This window comes from Rhineura floridana, chromosome 14, assembly GCF_030035675.1.
Source record: "Rhineura floridana isolate rRhiFlo1 chromosome 14, rRhiFlo1.hap2, whole genome shotgun sequence".
Classification (NCBI taxonomy): Eukaryota; Metazoa; Chordata; class Lepidosauria; order Squamata; family Rhineuridae; genus Rhineura; species Rhineura floridana.
Window position 1 is genome coordinate 2,779,516 of NC_084493.1, and position 10,509 is coordinate 2,790,024.

Sequence of the window (10,509 nt, forward strand, 5' to 3'; positions counted from 1 at the left end):
CTGTCAGTCTAACTTCTTTCATTCCAGGCACGCAGAAGAGACCAGAGGCAGATGATCTTAAATCCAGGCTAGGAACATAAGGACGTAAGCGGTCCCTTAAGTACACTGGTCCAAGGCCATTTAGGGCTTTAAAGGTCAAAACCAGCACTTTGAATTGGGCTCGGAAACAAATTGGGAGCCAGTGGAGTCGATAAAGCACAGGGGTGATATGCTCCCTACGCCGTGCTCCAGTTAACATTCTGGCTGCTGCATTTTGGACCAACTGTAGTTTCTGAATTGTTTTCAAAGGCAGCCCCACGTAGAGTGTGTTACAGTAATCAAGCCTTGATGTCACCAATTCATGTGTCACTGTGGCCAAGTGAACATCCCTATTGAAATTATAGATAGGACAGCACTCTTCAAGTACTTGAAAGGTTGCCACACAGAGGAGGGTCAGGGGATCGTCCCAGAGTGTAGGACACGGAATAATGGGCTCAAATTGCAGAAAGACATATTTCAACTGAACATCAGGAAAAACTTCCTGTTAGAGCGGTATGACAATGGAACCAATTGCCTAGGGAGGTAGTCCAGTGTCCAACACTGGAGGCCTTCAAGAGGCAACTGGACAGCCACCTGTCAGGTTTGCTTTAATTTAGGTTCCTGCATTGAGCAGGGGGTTGGACTCAATGGCCTTATAGGACCCCTTCCAACTTCACTATTCTGTGATATGATTCTGTGACCATCTGCCCCTGTACAAACCTGTAAGATCATGCAGATCCTGGGGAAATTTTACTTGTATGTTTGTGGTTTTGTATACTCCTTAGGGATTTTTAAATATTAAGTGGTTTTGAAATGCCTTAAGAAGTAACACAAGTAAAGAGGCAACTACATTGGCTCCCGGTGTGATTTAAAGCCTCCATTCAAGGTATGTGTACTGCCTTCAAGTCAATTCCGACTTATGGCGACACTCTGAATAGAGTTTTCATGAGGCTGAGAGGCAGTGACTGTCCACGGTCACCCAGTGAGCTTCATGGCTATGTGGGGATTCGAACCCTGGTCTCCCAGGTCGTAGTCCAACACCTTAACCACTACACCATTCAAGGTACTGGCTCCAATCTGAAAAGTTTAGGGAGCGGGACTTCCGGGAAGGGTGACTTCGCTTGTGCCTGCTTTTGGGACGGGCTCCCGCCTCAAAAGAAGCTTATTCAGATATAAATCAGTCAGAACATTTTTTTTTTTGACTGATGAAATTTCTCCCGGGCAGGGAGAAACGTAGAGATCAACCTCAAAAGCCTGTTTTTGTTGGGAGGACTGGATTTCATTAATTTATGAGATAAGGTCCAGCCAACAATGCCGGACGGACTTCCGAACAAGCTCTATCTGTATAAGCGATACGTTTATCTTTTCTTTAAAGAGAGAACGGACTAACAGGCAAGCACCCTTCTTTCTATTATTTTTTTTACTTGGTTTAAATTGTTGCAGCAAAAGGAGATTTGTCAGATTGATCGGCTTTGGAAAACTTCTGGGTGAGCTATAACTCTTCTCTGTTATTCACGAAATTAACAGCTTATCTCTGTTTCTGTCGCAAAAAGCTGTCCTGGAAGTGCATTCTAAAGATAATAAACAGAAGAGGGATTTCTATTCCTGATTTCTATTCCGAGGAATATTATATTGTCTGGGACTATTCTCTTTTTGGTCTATTTTATTTTGACGAATCTGCTTCTTCACGACGCCACTAACTGTTTTGATGCTGGGAACTAAATTTGTTTTGCATTCTTGAACATAGAGAGATAAGGCAGGTTGCTCTGTTTATACTGTGATGTCATCAAGCCTGGAATATTAACCCAATTGTTGCTGAAATAAGAAGTGGTTCTTCTTTATTTTTGTTTTGCTTTGTTTTCGTGGTTTAAAAAATGGCAATCAAGAAAGTGGCTGAGAATCTGGAAGTAACTATGTTTCAGAAAATAATGGATGAGATTGAGATAACAAAACAAACCCTGCGACAGGGTAGTAAGGAGCTGAAAATTGAAATGAGCAAAATGACGCAGGAGCTTAAAGAAATAGGGGATCCTGTGAGAGAGGAGAATGAGATCAGAGATGAGAAAAGAAAAAATAAAGGGAAGATACAAGCCCTGGAGATTGGAACAAATGTGGAATTGGAAAAAGATCTGGAGTTTATGGATTTTAGAAATAAAATCTACTGTTTGGAATTTAACGTTATCTTTGAAGAAATTAATGAAGATATTGGAGATAAAGTTATCAATGGCTTGGATAATCTTCTGGACTGGAATGATGTGATGGAGCTTGATATAGAGAAAATCTATGGAATTAATTGCAGCCATGTGACAATGGAAAAACTCTTAAGAGATGAGCCAGTGCATTTTGTAAAAAAGAAGAACACAGATATGACTTTACAACAGTATTTCAGCAACTTATTCAGAATGGATGGCAAGAAAATATTTGGGATAGAGGAAATTCCCATCAGACTCTTATTATATGACTATGGCTACAACAGCAAGATTATTATGGAATACTGATAATGGAAGATTGGACACTGAAATTACTGGACTTAACAGGACTATTGAAGATGGAAGATGGAACTAATAGGGATAATGGAATAATGGCTATTGAAATTATTGGACCTAACAGATTCTGATGAGATGGATTAATCGAAATGTTTATTTGGACTATGGTTATGACAATAAGATTATTATAATTATTAATGAGATGGATTAATTGACATGTTTATTTGGAGAAAAATTGATAGATATATTTCTTAAAGAATTGAAACCTCTCTTTGACTTTTTGTGGAAAGAATAAAGTAATGTTTATGAGATTTGATGATTAATTAAGATAACTACTGGAGGAAAGTGATTTTATAATATGATTTAAGAGACAGGATTGTTATATATTGTAGACCTATAACTGATTTGATATGTGACAAATGGGAAGTCAACATTTTATTTTTTTTTTGTTTAATCATTTTTGTTTTGTTTTGTTTTTTGTCTTTGAATGTTTTATGATTTTGTTTTCTATGTTTTATGAAAATTTGAATAAAAATTATTGTAAAAAAATAATGAAAAGTTTAGGGAGCATCTTCCCCCTTGTGAGCCTCCCCAAAGTTTAAGGCCGACCAGTAAGGCCTGGATTCAACTTCCAATTTATTTGAAAGCCAGATTGACTGGTACAAGAAGCCAAACTCCCCTCCCCCCCCAGCTTGCCCAGCTCCTTTGCAAAGGCAAATTTTGTTTTGTTGTGCTTTGGGGCGTTTGTCATCTTTGTTTCCACACACACACAAACCCTGCTGTTCTGCAGAGCATCTTGATATTTTGTGGATTCTTTTAATCTGATTGTTGCTGTTTTAATAATACTGTTAATGGTTTTATACAATTGCTTTGTACTCCTCTTTGACAGCATCAGCTGAAAAACAGCACTGAACTTCTGTCAATGAAAGAAAGAAGGAAAGTCAGAAGCCATAATGGGGTAAAAGCATTTCCTGAGGTTCCTCTTTGGCTTGAAATGTGGAACCTATTAGTGGCTAAATCCACTTCTTACACACACTCCAGTTTCCTAATTGTGATTTTCACTAGCATTTAACACACAGAAGAAAGTATTGTCGGATTTCACTCCCCCATGCTAGTATCTCTTACCCACAGGAAGTTAAATAAAGTGCCCTTTTCAAATGGCTGTCAAAACAAGCTAGGCTGCTGTGCTTTCTATGACTTCACTTCTAAGCCCTTATTTTTACTTCTGGGCTAACTTTGATCTAATTTAATCCAGAGTCAGGGTTCTCCAGGCAGATGGCCACTACGCTTTGCGGTAAAACTCTGCAGATGTATGGCAGTGTCCTCTCCCATTAGGAGCACTGGAGAAGACAAAATTGGGATGCTTTCGTATTGCACAAGGAAGTCGGCTTCTGAGCTGATTGGACCGTATCCATTTGTGTTATATAATTGGCTTTGTTTTTGAAATAGGGCTTTGCTTCATTCACTCACTTGCCCCAAGCCTCTAGGACTGGGCAGGGTGCATGTTTAAACAGAGCAAAGAGTGATGTCACAGTTCTGAGCCTGTTACAAAACGAAAGAGGAGAAAACCTGTGGAATTGTTTTAGGCAAAGCCCAATACTCAGTTCCGGTGCAGATGTATGTGAATGTATGAAACTGCTAGGGACGGGGGCAGTATTTTGATTAACTTCCCATTTAAAGGCAAATCTATCTAGCTGGCATTTCCTGAAGCAGTATTCAAACTGAAACGCAGGTGTCCTTCGAAAGTCACACTTCTCCAAATTTTGCAGTGCATTTCTCCAACCAAGCAATGTGTACAAATATACATATACTAGCTAACACGTGCATGAAAATGCAGATATTAGTGACGATAACATACAAAAATGGATTATATTAGGGAAAATTGATTGCAAAACTGTATATTTGGCAAAATTGCATGCAATAATTTGTATATTAGAACTTTGCACTAAAATGCCTGATGAATTTCCATGAGGACTTTTTTTAAAAAAAATCACAAACTGATGTGGAGAAATGAACTTCAGGGGCCATCCCTACCTAACTTCAAAATCCACATTTTCCATGTTCAGTTGGTGGCCTCGAGATCCATACATGTCCTGTTTGTGGTCGGATTATTGTGGAAACCTGATTATCAAGTATCCATACGTGTGGGCTTTTTTTTGCTCTAAATTGCTTTAGCATTGGCCACTCCCCTAAGTCCACCCCTTTTCAGTGATTGGTTCATAATGGTCATTTGCTTTTCACACTCTTTTTCAGAAGAGTGCAGAAACATCTCTCTCTCTTTTTTTAATTCCCCCTCATGCGCAGGTTTGTGGATGTACTATTGGGTTGGAAGGAGACAAGGGGCTTGGTATATGATGGAGGAACACCCATGGACTGCCTATCGCAGGAAAGTCCACGGCATTGCATCTGAACCCACAGACGTTAATGCAATTGATTCGTTTAGGAAAGCATATTGTTTTTTCGGTGGTATTTCTAATGCGGATTTGTGAATGCCAAAATTTGTACCACCTTGCAATATCTTATGGATGAAGGTGAATTAATGAGGACACAAAGCTATAATGTTGCAGATTATACAGTCTTATGGACTGGAATAATGAGGAACAGAGAGAAACAGAAATTGACAGATTTGTCTACTGCTCTTTTTATCAATGCAGTGTAGATTCTTGGAAGCTTCCGCTTAAGATGTGGGGGAAGTGAGATTTTTAGCAGACTAATAATATAAAGATTCCAGGGTTTGATAACTCACTGAAACGTATCAGTGGCTACCAGTTATGATGGTTCTGTTCTACCTCTATGAATAGAGATTCGCAAATCTATCAATTCTGGTGTCTCTCAGTTGCACATTTTTTCCAGTCTGAAGTTCAATTCTCGAGATTTTCAAATCAGTTTGTGGATTTTTTTAAAAATACTCATGAAAATTCCTCAGCACTTTAGTGCAGATTTCTCTTAATATACACATTTTTGTAAGCAATGTTGCCTAATATACACATTTTACAAGACACGTTTTCCTAATATAATGCATTTTTCACTAATATATAGATATATATGCCAGCTTTATCCTAATATATGCATTTATGTACACAAATACTTAGTTGGAGAAATTCACTGCAATATTTGGAAGAGTGTGAATTTTAAGGATGGCTGGGTTTTAGTTTGCATATTGTTTCAGAAAGTGCAAATTAGGTAGGCTCGCCTTCAAATGCAGAATGAATTGAATTTCTCTCCCAGTCCTACCTCTGAAGACCAGTTGCTGTAAAACAACAACAGGAGAGGGCTATTGCACCCATGTCCGGCTTGCAGGCTCCCTGCTTCTTGTAGGAAATTGAATACGGGACTAGATAGGTCTGACCTTGCAGGCGTCTCCTTACGTTACTATGTTCTTAAGCCCCCTAGAAGCAAATGGCTGAGACTTTTCTGTCACTTGGTGAGGACAACTAAAGAGCAACATCCTGACATACCTACAAGAAAACCTACAAGTCTCTCTCTCTTCTCTCTCTCTCTCTCGCTCTCTCACACATACACACACACACATACATGAGGGGATGGGTGAGAAATTTGGTTCAGTTTGCATTTTAAGCCAAATCTATTAAATTCATAATTTCTGTAACAATATGGGAATTGTAACACAGCCACCCTGTGAAATTCACACTTATTCAAATTCTGCAGTCCAGTTTGCCAACCAACCAATGTTTACAAAAATACATATATTAGGGGAAAGTATGCATAAAAATGAATATATGAGTGAAAATAACATACAAAAGTGCATTATATGATGAGAAATTGCTTGCAAAAATGTGTACATTGGTCAAAACTGCACAAATTGTATGGTTTATTAGAAGAAATTCACACTAAAATGCTGGAAAATTTTCATATTGCTCACCCTAACCCTCTACAATGATTTCCAATGCGCCTGCAAGATCATCTTGTTCTCCTCCTCCTGAGCTGATTTGCCAAAACGGCCAGAGAGTTACGGTCAGAGAACTGAGATGATGGAAGGGAAACTGTCTGCATTTGGGGAACTGCAAGTTCACCTAGGACAGCCCCTTGGGTTGCAGCTACACAGCAGAATATCCATGCTATAGAGCTTATGGTGCACTTGCAACATCACCACCAATAGGGGAAGGGACACAGCTCAGTAGTAGAGCACCTGCCTTGTTTACAGAAGGCCCCAGGTTCAATCCCCAATGGCATGTCCAGGTAGGGCTGGCAGAGACCCTTTCCTGAAACCCTGAAGAGCTGCTGCCTGTCAGTGTAGACAATATTGGGCTGGATGGACCAACAAGGGTGAGACTGGGTATAAGCTAGCTTCCCATGTTCGTATGCATCAGTCCTTCTCCTCACCCTCATCAAGGGAGGAGGCACATCAGCTACCTGGGTATCGAAGGCATTTAAAGCTGCAGACAGACTCTGGCAAGCCTACCTGTACAGGCACATATACGAAATCTCACTTCAATCTGTTGGTACTGAAATCAAAGGAAGGGCAGAAGAAGGACAAATCTCTCGCTAAGCTAGAGGCCAGATCACCAACCATTCATGTAGGCAGGGCTTTTGTAAGCGAGTCATTGTGAAATGGGAACACTTTTCAGTTTCCTTTCCAAGCTATCTGTATTTACCTTGGGAGCTAAACCACCGTAGCCTGTTTGAAAGGAGATGAGCCAACAGGATGTTACCATGGGCCAAGTAAAAAAAAAATGGCATGCTTGCATTTAATGCTCTCCTGATACTTCTTGAAACTATCATTTGCCCCTGCTGTGGCAAGACCACCCAGTAAAGGTTATTTGCATCCCCTGTCATCAAAAGAACACTTACTGGCGTGACCTCCTAAAACCACCCCCTTTGTGATCAGCAGTGGGAATTCATCTCTTGCTTATTCTTCCTTCAGGAATGAAAGATACAGAATGAATGGATTCATCCCAGCACTATCAACAAATTAACTCCCACTCCCAGTTACATCGAAATTACTTTATTTCCAGCAAAGTTGTTTTTGCAGCCAGGCCAGGCCAGGAGGGTAGATTAACCCTGACACCAAGCAAGCCATAGAGTACAGTCCTCTGTTTCAGGTTTCATTCCCTGCAAGCTCTGAAAGGCATACTTTCTGAAGGCCTGCTCGTCAGCGTCAGCATATTGATAAGATAAAATCTACCAGCTTGAAGCCCAGCAAGAAACGATGGTCCTTTCATTGGCCAGGTTTGCACATAACACTAAACCATGGTTTATTAAACTATGTTTATTAACAGGAGCACCTTTCTTAGTGGGGCAGAGCCATAGTAATAGCCCCCCCCCCAGCAATAATGCCACTGCTGCTTACCAGGAGAGGGAAGGGTGTGATGGCAATGAGGTCGGGGCTGTACAGGCGCACCAGCAGAGCCAATCAGGTGCTAGTATGCCTGCAGAGCCCCAACAATGCCCCTCCTCCCAGTATGCAGCCGCTGTCACAGGGATATTGCTGTGGCTCCACTCCACCAGGTGAGCCACTCCTAACTCCTTGCTTAGTATTATGTGTGAATCCTGCCCAGCAGCTTAACTATGGTTTGTTTACTGCCAACAAACCACAATATGAACCAATGACTTGTTGGCTTACAAACCTTGGTTTGTTTTAACTATGGCTAAACTGGGGGGTTGCTGCAGGGAGGGGGACTCCACAAAAGCTGCCTACCCTCCTTTTCCATGAGTGGGTGGCGCCTCCCCCTGGCTCCTAATCGCACAAGGGCATCAACTGGCTCTCACCCGCTGTTCCTTGAGTCAAAGTTTTTAATGACCAACTAATGGATTTCTCATGTCGCTTTTGACCCATTCAAGGAGAGGCTTTGCTGACTGAAGCGGCATCACATTTTCCAGCTTCAGGAACTCTACTGTGCACCAAACTGTTTTATTTCAGCACCCTGCTAAATATGTGCAAAGGCCTTGGGTCAGAGATTAGCTTAAAAAGAAATGACATCACTCACATTACCACTAACTCTGAGCTGAACATTATCCAGGAGTGAGAAATTTGAAATGAGGCCTTCTGGTATGTCTTGTTTAAACTTGCACATATCTTCAACCTGAAGCCTGCAGAAAAGAAAGCAATATATTTAGCTCCTTCATATTTTCAACACACACACACATACAAGTACTAAGAGCCTCACAGCTTACCTCTTTTTATCCTCAGGTTCATTAGTGTAGTGGCAAATTCAGAAGTGCAGGGTCCCTTCATATTAGTCATAGACACACACCCTCTCCCTTTTTTGCTGTGGGGCTGAGAATGAGATCCTTGTTAATGCCTTCTCTCACAATTGACATCCCTAGGAGCCTCATAAGCATGAAAGGGGACAGTGTTAGCTACTGAGAAGACTCTTCTCAGTAGCTGACTCACCTCTTTTTACTCTGATTGGCTCCCATCAGCAGGAAAGGTCAAGGAAGCATGTTAGAAGATTCTTCTCATTGGCTAAGACACTCGCCTTTCATGTTCACAGGATGCTGGAGAGATAGGGACCCTGCTGGGACCCTGATCCCAAAAACGTAAAGGTTCTAAGACACACACACCCCGAGGCCCCTGGGCGACTACACCTCTGCTCAGGTTTACTCAGTAGCCATGCAAACAAGAAGGCTAGAAGGACAGTTACATTAGGACGCACCTCAGAATAATTTATGCATTCTTTGAGTGAGTTATCTCAGGAATGTTTCACCATCATGACTGGTTGGCCATTCTAGGACGCCATTCAGGTAACAGTCTTGACTGCTTCCCTGCCATAAATATAAATTCCATTAGCTGTAAAGAGGATCACATTTCATCAAGTGATGTTAAATGTAAATGGACTGCCTTCAAGTCGATTCTGAGTTATGGCAACCCTATGAAGAGGGCTTTCATGGTAAGTGATATTCAGAGGGGGTTTACCATTGCTTCCCTCTGAGGTTGAGAGGCAGCGACTGGCCCAAGGTCACCCAGTGAGCTTCATGGCTGTGTGGGGATTCGAACCCTGGTCTCCCAGGTCATAGTCCAACACTCTAACCACTACGCCACATTGGTTCTCCAAGTGATGTTAGGGAGCCCTTAAAGAAGTAGCATGCAGCACTTTGCTTCCCCCCCCAAGCCTTTAAGCCCATGAGAGTTGGCTAAATTATTTATCTGAAAAGAAATAAATGCTAAAAGTTGTCACTGAGAGAAGGAGCAGATTGGTGTCCTCTTAAATAAAACTTTTTGGGGAAAGGCTGTTGCTCAACAGTAGAGCATCTGCCTTGCTTGCAGAAGGTCCCAGGTTAATTCTCTGGTATCTCTACATAGGGATGGGAAGGAGACGCCCTGCCTGAAAGCCTTGAGAGCCAGTGTAGGCAGGATTGAGCTAGATGGGCCAATGGTCTGACTCGGCGTGAGGCGGGTGTCTGATGTTCCCGTGTAATTGTGATGAGGTGAATCTGCACACTAACCAAAACCACAGCTGTTTTGGGAGACTGAGAGAGGAGCAAGGGAACTTTCCATTTAACAACCAAAGGAGGGCTGCATTGGCTGTGGCTGGTGGGGCTGGTAGCCCAAAAATGCCAGGTTGAGGAGGACAGAAGTCAGGCCCTGCTTGTGAGCTTCCCAGGGACACCTGGTGAAACATTGCTGGCAGCAGATGCTGGCCTAGATGGACACACCTTGATCGGATCCAGCTGCAGGGCTCTTTCGGTGCTGTTAGGAGCTTTTAAAGACTGCAGGGATTTCCAATTCCGTGGCCAAGAATGACTCAAAACGTCAGACAGTGTATATTGGCCACATGAGAAAGAGGCCAGAAGCGCAACAGCCTTAGATTAGGCTATCAGAGGAGCCGTATCTCTTTCTCGACGAAAGCTTAAATTAGCAAAACTGAATTAGGGAATTCTTGCAAGGCAGGAACAAGAGGCTACTGTCATCTCAAAGATCGCTTTACCTTTCCTCTTTCACTTAAGGCTGCCAGTGAAGCAGATAGGGACGTTGTTAAAACAGCCTTGAGGGCCAACGCAGAGCTGCCTAATTTCCCTCAGAGTCTCTCTCCCTCTCTCTCTGTTT